The sequence below is a fragment of the Aotus nancymaae genome, unplaced genomic scaffold (assembly GCF_030222135.1).
Source record: "Aotus nancymaae isolate 86718 unplaced genomic scaffold, 86718_ANA_hifiasm-v0.15.2.pri h1tg000007l, whole genome shotgun sequence".
Taxonomy (NCBI): Eukaryota; Metazoa; Chordata; class Mammalia; order Primates; family Aotidae; genus Aotus; species Aotus nancymaae.
Window position 1 is genome coordinate 40,636,966 of NW_026988418.1, and position 11,520 is coordinate 40,648,485.

General features: G+C 39.6%; 1 protein-coding gene across 7 annotated transcripts in view; it reads right to left on the reverse strand.

Annotated features, from left to right (window-relative positions):
• Nucleotides 1-11,285, reverse strand: part of ZZZ3 (zinc finger ZZ-type containing 3) — a 129,983-nt gene extending 118,698 nt beyond the window's left edge. For 4 of the 7 annotated variants that reach the window (XM_064372525.1, XM_021667678.2, XM_012442673.2 and 1 more), the window contains exon 1: nt 11,149-11,285. The gene's annotated coding sequence lies outside the window, so the exon portion shown is untranslated. Of the gene's footprint in view, nt 1-10,486; nt 10,781-11,148 lie in introns of those variants that run through there. The other 3 variants (XM_021667679.2, XM_064372524.1, XM_012442670.3) reach the window with 1 other exon arrangement.
• Nucleotides 11,286-11,520: the final 235 nt, after the last annotated feature.

Consider the following 11,520-nt stretch of genomic DNA (forward strand, 5'->3'; position numbering starts at 1 on the left):
GCTAACTAACCATGGGACTTATATGAAAGAAAAATTATGTGCAGGAATACAGTCATAAATCTTTCACTATGACTTTCTTTAAAATTAAAGTGAAATGGGAGGAAAATACAAAAGGAGAACTGCTGAGAAGAGAGTAGCACTTTACAGCCAGGCAGGGTGGCTCATGCCTGTAATCCCAGCACTTTGGGAGGCCAAGGCAGGCAGATCACCTGAGATCAGGAGTTCGAGACCAGCCTGGACAACATGGAAAAACACCATCTCTACTAAAAATACAAAAATTAGCCGGGTGTAGTGGCGGGCACCCGTAATCCCAGCTACTCCGGAAGCTGAGGTGGGAGAATAACCCAAACCCAGGAGGTGGAGATGGCAGAGCCAAGATCACACCACTGCACTCCAGCCTGAGTGACAGAGTGAGACTCTGTCACAAAAAAAAAAAAAAAAAAAAGTTGCACTTTATACTTGAAGTCAGTCTGAAGGGGTTAGTAAGTAGATAAGGCTTTTGGCTGATCCCCAGTTTTTTTTACCAGCCTATTTGATTTTATAATCCACACACCACAATGCTGTACTGTTCATAAATATAAAAGTTATACTGTTCATAAATATCAGTATTTTGAAAGTAAAGTGGCTTAAACTTAAATTTAAATCTTTTTCTTGGTGGGGAGGCTCACAACATGCTTTGAAATAACTGAAGATACTATAGGGTATCATAAAAATTAGAATGGAAATCACTGCTTGAGGAATTCAAAGAATTAAAAGAAAGCTACCAAGTTATAAGATAAAAGTCCAAAAAGCCATTAGCTGGTCAGGAATGCTGTGCTATAGTTTTTAAAACAAAATTTTTAAGTAGGAAAAAAAAAAAAAGTAGCTGAGATACTGCATAAGCCATCAATGACGGAAATTTTAAAATATACTGTTACCCAAATAGCATTAAAACACAAAAAAGGTCTACCACAGAGTCTAAAACGAAGAAGGCTTTTATTTGCTGTCCCCTACTAGGAGTTCTTGAAAACTATGAATGCCTGCCTCACCCACTGTGGTAGATTAATGGAAAAAAAAAAAAAAAAAAAGGCAGGAAAAGAAAAAGAAGAAAACTATGAATGCCATGAGAAAAATGTCTAAGTGTTGAGATCTTAAGGTACAAAACAGGTTGAGCTACAAGGATTTCTCGGGTTACTCATATCAGAACAGGATGAAGATACAATAAAACAGCTGAATTTCACAAAGCTAATATTGAGCAAAAAAAGCGAGACACAAAAACAATACATAATGCATAATCCTAGGCTCAAAAGCAAATAAAATAATTCTATGGTACTAGATATCAAAAGAGTAGTTTCTCTTAGTGGGGGGTGGCACCTGGGGACCATTAATGACCGGAATAAGTGCACACAAGTTCTGACAGTGTTCTTCTTAGTGACAATTACACCAGTTTGTTCACTGTGAAAATTCACTGAGTTGTACACTTATCACAACTTTCTGTGTATTATACTTTAATTGTATTTACATTTATTTAAAAAGAAGATTTCTCCTTATGAAAAGAAACACTGGCCGGGCAAAGTGGCACATGCCTGTAATTTCAGCACTTCAGAATGCCAAGGTGGGCAGATCACTTGAGGTCAGGGGTTTAAGAACAGCCTGGTCAATATGGCATAACTCTGTCTCTACTAAAAATACAAAAATTAGCTGGGTGTAGTGGCACATGCCTGTAGTCCCAGCTACTCAGGAGGCTAAGGCAGGAGAATCACTCGAACCCAGGATGCGGAGGTTGCAGTTAGCCAAGATTGCACCACTGCACTCCGACCTGGGTGACAGAGTGAGACTCCATCTCAAAAAGAAAAAAAAGAAACTTACTGCAAAAACACCATAAAAATCTACACATAGTGAAGACAGTTCAGGTAAGAATTATAGGTTTGGGGTGGGGAGTGGAGAGTTAACACAGATAAGTATTACAACCCCAATAATCTATGGAAATAAAAAAATGTAAATAAAAAAAAGAGAAGTAGGCCGGGCGCGGTGGTTCACGCCTTTAATCCCAGCACTTTGGGAGGCTGAGGTGGATCACGAGGTCAAGAGATGGAGACCATCCTGGTCAACATGGTGAAACCCCGTCTCTACTAAAAATACAAAAATTAGCTGGGCATGGTGGCGCATGCCTGTAGTCCCAGCTACTCGGGAGGCTGAGGCAGGAGAATTGCTTGAACCCAGGAGGCGGAGGTTGCAGTGAGCCGAGATCGAGCCATTGCACTCCAGCCTGGGTAACAAGAGCAAAACTCTGTCTCAAAAAAAAAAAAAAAAAAAAGAGAAGTATTACATACATATTACTAAGTTCTTCAAGGGCTATCAGTGGATAAATCTCACACACACAACCCTTTGCCAGGAGAAATAATCTTGGTATTTCCCTCTATAATACAGCCAAGACAGCTAAAAGCATTATTTCATTTTATTTATGAAACATCAATCTGCTTTCTAATGGGAAAGTGTGTAAGAACGGCAGGATCCATTTTCCTTGAACTTCTGACCAATTTAAAAAACTAGTAAGGAGGGTAAATAGTGCTAGAATATAATTAGCAACTCTATCTCCTAGACCACTTCAATGACATTTTGAAAAAGCAACTCATCTCTTACAGGGCAGCAGAATTCCAGCAGGAAAAAAAGGTGTAAGTTATGTTCCAATCCCTTTAAATCTCACCATAACCCAAGATAGAAGTAAATTACATCACATTAAATTCTTCATCTTCACTTCTCTGTAGGTGTTCTCCAAGCACAGGAAACACTTTTTTTTTCAAACATTTATTATTATTTCATACTCAGCTACTTAAATCTCGCTTCTCCTACTAGCATTATTGTAACCAGAAAAATCTGCAAACAGAAAACATTAAAGCTATTTAATAAAATAACAGCTTTGCAGCCATCACAATTTTAAAATGTAAATAAACATAAATACCTTTCTTCAATTGTTTTGAGATCATGAATTATTCATAACAGAAAAAAAAGGCATCATAGTAAAGAGTAAGCACTTTCAGTATTAAAAACGCTCTCATTGACATAGATATGTTTCTAATGCTTCCTTGAATGTATTATGTTATTATTAAATTTCAGTAAATGTATCATATTGCCATCTCAACATCTGAAGAAAGGTATTGTGATTCTGTAACCTGAGTCCTACAGCTGTTAAATGAAACTTTTTCATTAAATATATTAGAGGTATATGATGTCAAGTTGTATACTGGTGTTTAATAAACACTTTCTAAACTGTTGATCTTAGAAGTTAATTTCTCTAATTCCCCAAAATCTGCCATAGTAGTTTTTCTCTTTACAGTTTCTAGTACTGTTCTTTTTTGTTTGTTAGGGTTTTTTGACAGAGTCTCACTGTGTCACCCAGGCTGAAGTGCAAGGGTGCAATCTCGGCTCACTGTAACCTCTCACCCTTTTGGGGTCAAGCGATCCTTCCACTTCAGCCTCCCCAGTAGCTGAAACTACAAGTGCACGCCACCACACTAGGCTAATTTTGTGTATTTTTTGTAAAGATGAGGTCACATTATGTTGCCCAGGCTGGTCTCAAACTCCTGGGCTAACATGATCCTCCTGCCTTAGCTTCCCAAAGTGCTGGGATTACAGGCATGAGCCATTGTGGCCAGCATAGTACTTTTAAGTAGTTTCATATTTTATCTCAAAGTTTAAGGGAGAAACTGTTTCATTCAATGCAACTAAGTTCTGTGGTATGGAAAAATCGTATTTCAAATCTTGGCTCACAAGAAAAGGAATTACAAAAGATTGTTTTGTTAAAAAATCAGCTTTATTATCCTCAATTTACAGTAATCTTAAAAATAAATAAGGAAACAAACACCACAATAAGACGAAAGCCAAGGCAAAAGATTAATTAAACATATCACAGAATAATTTAAAAACAATATGAATGTTTTTAAGGCTTGGGATAAAAATAAAATAAAAATGATTAAAATGTAAAAATGAAGCATAACAAAAAAATGACAAAAATTTAAAAATTAAAGCATTATTTAATAGAGTTGAGACAATTACCAAATTGGAGGAAAACATTCAGATTCTCATTTCACACCAATGCCAGATGAGGTAAAAAGTTAAATTTATTTAAATCTAACTTGGAAAAAGTAAACAAACAATTAAATCAGTATTATTTATTATAGTTCTGATAAGGGGGGAATTTCGTAAAATCAATACAACAAAATTATATCAAGATGTTTGGGCTGGGCACAGTGGCTCACCACTGTAATCCCAGCATTTTGGGAGGCCGAGGCAGGTGGATCACCTCAGATCAGAAGTTCCAGAGCAGCCTGACCGACATGGCAAAACTCCATCTCTACAAAAATACAAAAATTAGCTGGGTGTGGTGGCATGCATCTGTAGTCCCAGTTACTCATGAGGCTGAGGCAGGAGAATCCTTTGAACCTGGAAGGTAGAAGCTGCAGTAAGCTGAGATTGTACCACTGTACTCCAGTCTGGGCAACAGAGAAAGATTCTGTCTCAAAACAAACAAAAAGATGTTTGATGATAATGTTAAAATTCCATTTATCTTTTTTTTTTTTTTTTGAGACGGAATTTCGCTTTTGTTACCCAGGCTGGAGTGCAACGGCACGATCTCGGCTCACTGCAACCTCCACCTCCTGGGTTCAAGCAATTCTCCTGCCTCAGCCTCCCGAGTAGCTGGGACTACAGGCGTGCGCCACCATGCCCAGCTAATTTTTGTATTTTTAGTAGAGACGGTATTTCACCATGTTGACCAGGATGGTCTCGATCTCTTGACCTCATGATCCACCCGCCTCGGCCTCCCAAAGTGCTGGGATTATAGGCGTGAGCCACCGTGCCCAGCCAAAATTCCATTTATCTTAAAGTTCACAAGATAAATACATCTATAAACATGTTTCACCTCTAATAAAGAAATAAAGCACAATGTGTCATACGCCTCTATTAAACCTTCATAAAAAATGTTAAATGTTGATGAGTATAGAGTAACTACCACTCCAAAGGGAATACAAACTTATCTCTTTTGATTAATATCATACAGTATGTTTTAAGAGCCTTCAAAATACCTAAAAATCACTTTTGGCAACACAGAAGACAGAGATGATACTATATACATGAAACATGTATAAATATGTTTTTCACATAGGCGAATAGCATGGTATGTTCACTGCACAGAACATTTTACAATCATTTACAATGGTAGTTATTAAGACGCATTGTGAGAATGAAAAAGTGTTCATCTAACAGTAGATTAAAAAGCAAGACATGAAATTAAATGTTTTTATCCACAAGTATGTAAAAAATATACATTAAAATAATGGAAGAAATGTATCAAAATGCAAATAATAGTTAAATTAATTCCCAAGATATAATTCCTCAAGCCAGGTTTCAAAATCATTAAAATACATACACACACCTTATACACAAGTCAAAGACTATCTACTTTAACTCTACCACTAATGGAAGCATAAGGTTTAAAGAGACACACTAAATGAGACAGAGAAGGCCAGCAATGTAATGAAGAAGACTCACTACAAAATGAAACACCTGGCACCTTAGGACACTTGGGCTAAGAACAGAGACTCAATACCAGGATTCGAAACTATACAACTGAATCATATGCATAGGTCATTTACTAATTCTAATTATCTGCTTTACTATTTTCTTCATTAGCAGATGTGCTGATCTTTAGGCAATTGGTTGTTCATTACTGATATCAACTATCAAATGTAATAGAGCCTTGTTTGGGAGTAATTCCTTAAAATATTAAATAAGTAGAAAGACGAATAGGTTAAAATAATAGAACAAAGGAAGTTCCATACACAATAGTACCATTTTTATTTGGTATCATCAGATAAGGAGAGATCTACAAGTAAATTTTCCAGAAAACTGAAACTTAACATTTAATTAACAAAGTTTTGAAAATGTTTACTTTTATAGCAATCTCAAAAGACATCAATTTCTTACTTCCTTAAACACAATACACAGAATAAAAGTTTATGATTAAAGTCATCATTGTGAAGCATCAACTTACTAGGCTGCTCTATGATATTGTCATTCCTTCAGAAGTTAACGATTATAAAAGTGAAGGTCTTTACATAAGGGCCTTAAAACACTATTCTACTAAAGTCCCACCTACTTTTTAATAGTTCTTTCTTTTCTCTTGAAAATGGAATTTCAGCTGCCGATGTCCCTAACTCTAAAAGCTAACACTGTAGATTCTTATCTGTGGACTAATTCCAATTAGTAGTTGCCTAATAAAGGCTAATGGCTTATTATACCTGGTTGCAGTCATTTTGAAGGCTTAGAGATGATGTTCAGGATTTCTGCTATGTTTCAAATGGCTGAGATCATTAGCAATAAATGTCAGTTGAATTACTGATTCTAACTTATAAATATACAGGAGTTCCAAAAAAAGGTAATAATAATACCTGAATAGTCTGATTAATCACAATGTGATATTCTCCTCAGGGAAAATTACCCTACTCCTCCTCTCTAATAAGACAAAAATTACCTACATAAGTGAAAAAGATCAGCTGAAAAGAAAAACAGGTGAGAAGGAAAGGATCAAACAAAATAACCAAGTCAGGCTTTGGACTTTGGGAAATATTTACTGAGAGTGGTTTTCAGAGTACAATTATAGTGGTTTTCAGAGCATTAATTACAGAAATTTGCACCAGAGTTTATACCAAATCTCTAGTAAATACTACTCTAAAAATGAAACTCTTCCAGCAACTATTCCTTGTAGGTAACTCCAAACCGAATTTTCATATGAAATTTAAGTGTTTTTATTTTATTTTTAACACAAGGTCTCATTCTGTTGCCCATGCTGGAGTGCAGTGGTGTGCAATCGTGGCTCACTGCAGTCTTGACCTCCCAGGCTTAAGCAATCCTCCTACCTCAGCCTCCCAAGTAGCTGGTACTATAGGTGTGCACTACCATACCCAGGTAATTTTTGTTTTGTTTTGTTTTTGGTAGACAGGGTCTGGCTATGTTGTTCAGGCTGGTCTCAAGCAATCCTCCCACCTCAGCCTCCCGAAGTGCTGGTATTACAGGCATAAGCCAACAGGCCCAACTTTAGGTAACTTATAAAGTTACAGGTCTGTGGAAATTGGCATGGTGTCAGACCTTAAGGAAAAAAATCCAAGTCAGAATAAATCACTAATATCACTGTTACTAATTTCCTCTGATCACTGAAGTTCATTAGCTTTCATCACTTCTGTGACCATAATAATTGAGAAAAACGAAAATAAAATCTATTGGTTATTTAAATTTTACTCAAGCAAACTCAAACCATGTAAAAATAACATTTTTCCTCTTCCTTGGATTTTTCTCAGTATGTTTCTACCAAGTACCTCAAATAGTTTCATGTCTGTAAAAGATTGATAAGTCCCAAGAGCCACTACTGAAAAGTTTATAAAACAAAAGTTTTAAGAGCAAGGAACATAGGTTATTTCATAGATCAGATGCACACATGAACTATTAAAGGTCCAATTACCAAGCTAAACTTATGTAGATACCTTTGCAAAGGCCATTGTAGAACTGTGACCTTCAAACTCACTGTCATTTTCACAATTTCCTACTTCTAAAAATAATAATAAAATGTACTTAACAAATATTATTTAACAGAATGACTTTATCTAAAGTAAAGAATTTACAAAGTTTCAATTAAATACCACCTTAAGTTGCTGACTTTTATGACAGGAGATATCTGGCAATTCTGTGAATGGACCCAGAACTGTCTAAAAAAATTAGTTAAGAGGAGAAAATTGCCTCAAATATTGATTCCAAATGCTGGTCAACTTAGGTTTTCCTCCAGCTATTATGAGCCTGCCTATTCTTGGACCATGGCTCTTGCCTCACCATCAACCTTCTACATTCCTCTTTTCTCCCCAGTTTGTCCAATTCCATTGCAATATCGACCTCTACACTCCCAATGTTCCCTTTTCCTCCTTCCATCACACCTCTCAACACTCACTTCTATTCCTCAACATTTCTACTTGCATTGTTAGAACAAAAAAAACCACACTGCCCAAAGAATGGACATTTTTTTTAATGTGACTGGTCTGATAAATATTATTACTGGTAGGCTTGAGGGAAAATTACAAAAACAACACTTAGAAAATGATAGCCGCTTAGCAATTTTAAATTTAAGTATACATACATTTGTACTAACTAGTGATACATCTACCACTCTCCAGTTGAGATCACCAAATTGCATGGTCAGAACTATCATTTTAATCACGCTGATACATTTTTAAAACATCTGAAAAACTCCTATAGGTATACTTAGGTTACGGTTTAGAATATATAATATATATTGAATTCCAGGATACTAAAAAAGAAAAAAAAAAAGGATATATAATATATAAAAGTAAATATATAACAAACATTAAACATAAAAATATAAAACGCAAGTGATGAAACATTAATTTATTTAAGTCTTGTTGTTTTTTTTTTTTTTTTGAGACAGAGTTTCGCTCTTGTTACCCAGGCTGCAGTGCAATGGCTCTATCTCAGCTCACCGCAACCTCCGCCTCCTGGGTTCAAGCAATTCTCCTGCCTCAGCCTCCCGAGTAGCTGGGACTACAGGCGTGCGCCACCATACCCAGCTAATTTCTGCATTTTTAGTAGAAAACGGGTTTCACCATGTTGACCAAGATGGTCTCGATCTCTTGACCTCGTGATCCACCCGCTTCAGCCTCTGAAAGTGCTGGAATTACAGGCGTGAGCCACCACGCCCCGCCTTTAAATCTTGTTTTACATGTACTTTCTGTGCAAAGCTTACCCAGCACGATAAACTTTACTGCAAAAATAACACTGTTACTTGTGATATTTTCACAAGATTATACGACCAAAAAAATCAGTACAAACAAAAAAAATCTGCCTTTTATCTCAGTATGCATACATGAGTCTTGACAAACAGGCATATATCACTAAATAAAAATGTAGTTAAAAAATCTTTACTGATTGCCAATATTGTGGTGGTACCCCATAAAACAACACTTTCTCCCATTCATTTAAGAAATAAAAACTAAACTAAAACATGGAAATATCTGGAATGATACACAGCAACCACAAAGACTGGTTACAGACAGATTTAAGAATGAAGAATGGAACTTTGTGGTACCATGAAACAAGCACTGTGTTACTCTACGCTATATACCTCTCTGTATTATGTATTAAAAGAAAGAAAACTTTTGTAGTGTTAAAAAAGCAAACTATAAATGAATTAACTAGTTACCTGATTTGTTTTGTAATTAACTCCCCTCTCCCCAATTAGTACTGCAACTACTAAATAAAATCCAAACACTACTTAAGAATACGAAACATCAAAGTTATGCTGCAAATTCATTTCTGAGACGTTAGGGAATTGGAGAGAAAAACTGATTTCAAACTCACTTAAGAAAAACAAAACTCAAACTCTGATACCAAAGTTTATGAGTTTGCTCTTTATTAAAAAGGTGACCTGAGGCCGGGCGCGGTGGCTCACGCCCGTAATCCCAACACTTTGGGAGCCCGACGAAGGTGGATCACTTGAGGTCAGAAGTTTGAGACCAGCCTGGCCAACATGATGAAACCCCGTCTCTACGAAAAATACAAAAATTAGCCAGGCATGGTGAAGCGCGCCTGTAATCCCAGCTACTCGGGAGGCTGAGGCAGGAGAATCGCTTGAACCCGGGAGGCAGAGGATGCAGTGAGCCGAGATCATGCCACTGCACTCCAGCCTAGGCGACAAGGGCGAGACTTTGTCATAAAAAAAAAGAAAAAAAAGAAAGAAAGAAAGAAAGAAAGAAAGAAAGAAAGAAAGAAAAGAAAAGAAAAATTCACATGAAATAGTCTATTACCTTAAATATATAACCTAAAACAACCATCCCTAAACATCAAAGATGGCAACCTCAGTAACACAGTAGTAATTAAAACCCTACCGATGAGTTAATAGGCACGCGCAAAATGATTAAAAGCGAGAGTTTGTTCTGACCTCACGTGCTGTCAGAGACATAATGAGCCCTCCAAATACTGCCAAAAAGTTACTGAAAATACAAAGTCAGGGTAAGGAGTAAATGACACCCAGAGAAAACAGATGGGAGGTGTTCTGTTTCAGGACATGGGAGACAGGTACTGCAGCAGAAAACGCGACAGAATAGTTAACAGGTCTGGAATACTTTAGAAAATGGCAACAAGGGGAAAAACTGGCAAGAACGTTTCAAAGTAAGAGGAACGGCATCCAACGGAATCATCAGGTCTGCGCGAGCACGGCTCCGGACTTCCAGTGAGTGGGACAGGGTGGAACTATCACTGCGTGGGGAGGACCCGACTGAGGGGTGCATACGCTTCTGCAAGTGGCTGCATACACTGCAAGGGGGATGGGGAAGGCAGTGTTGCCTCAATGGGGTTACTGTATTCCCTTCAAGACTATGGAAAGCTGATGCAGCACGTAACCCGGCACCAAGAGGCACTCGCCCCGGGCCCCTCCCTAACGACTTGCCTTGTAGAAAGAGTTGCGGGTCCCAGGCCCCCGGAACCCAAGGCTCCGCCATCCAGGACAACTGCTCTGCCAACGAGGTCCCGCGAGAATCGAGAGATCTCGCGATACAAACCCACTCGCATCTCGCGAGCTTCCTCTAATACCAACATGGCGGTACAGAAAAATCAGTATTTCGGAACTTAAAAAGCGCCTCACTGACGAACTAGAGAACATTTAAAATACAGAGAAAGTAGGAAGTCTTTTCCGCTTTATATGTCTCCTACTTTCCCCTAGCACAGGAGAAAAGCGGCAAACAATCTTAAAAACCTCCGATTACCACCGTTATACTACACAAACAGCGAATCGCGCTACCTCAGCCAGTCTCCCTGTCACGTGGAAAGATTTTCGGCGTGCCCGTCACGTGGGCCGCTACTGAGCGAGCGCGCGCCAGACGCCCTCCCTAGAGCCCTCCCCGCCCCCCTTTCTCCCGCGCACACGTGCGCGCGCACCCCCGCCCCACGTGGGGGCTTCGCCGTCGCAGCCGTCGCCTCCAGCCCACCCCCTCCCGGTGCTTGACTCCAAATCCAGGTCCCAAGCCGATCGTTTGCCACCCGCATTACCTCCCCCTTCATTCTCCCTCACCCATGTCTGGCCCTCACCACGTGCCCCGAGCTCCTGCTCACCTTTCGCGCGGAGTCGAACGCCACGGGCCACTTGGGGAGGCGCCACCGCAGTGGCCGCTCTCCGCCCCCGCCACGGCACTTGCTCCGGTGGCCGCCGCTGCAGGAAGCTCGACAGCGGCGCCGCGGCGCTTCCAGGTGGGTCCCCGCCTCCCGCTCCTGCCACTTCCCGCAGCACCAGCGGCTCCTTCCGGTCCCCTCCTTTCTCCTCTTTGGGACGGGCGGGCGGCGGCAGCGGCGGCGGCTGCGGCTGTGGCTGTTGCTGTTGCTGCTGCTGCTGCTGCTGCTACGGGCGCGCTCACTACACCGCCTGCTGGTAACCGCGGCCCGTGCAGCGCCCGCGGATCGGGGGCCGCCCGGGCCCTCCCCGGACCG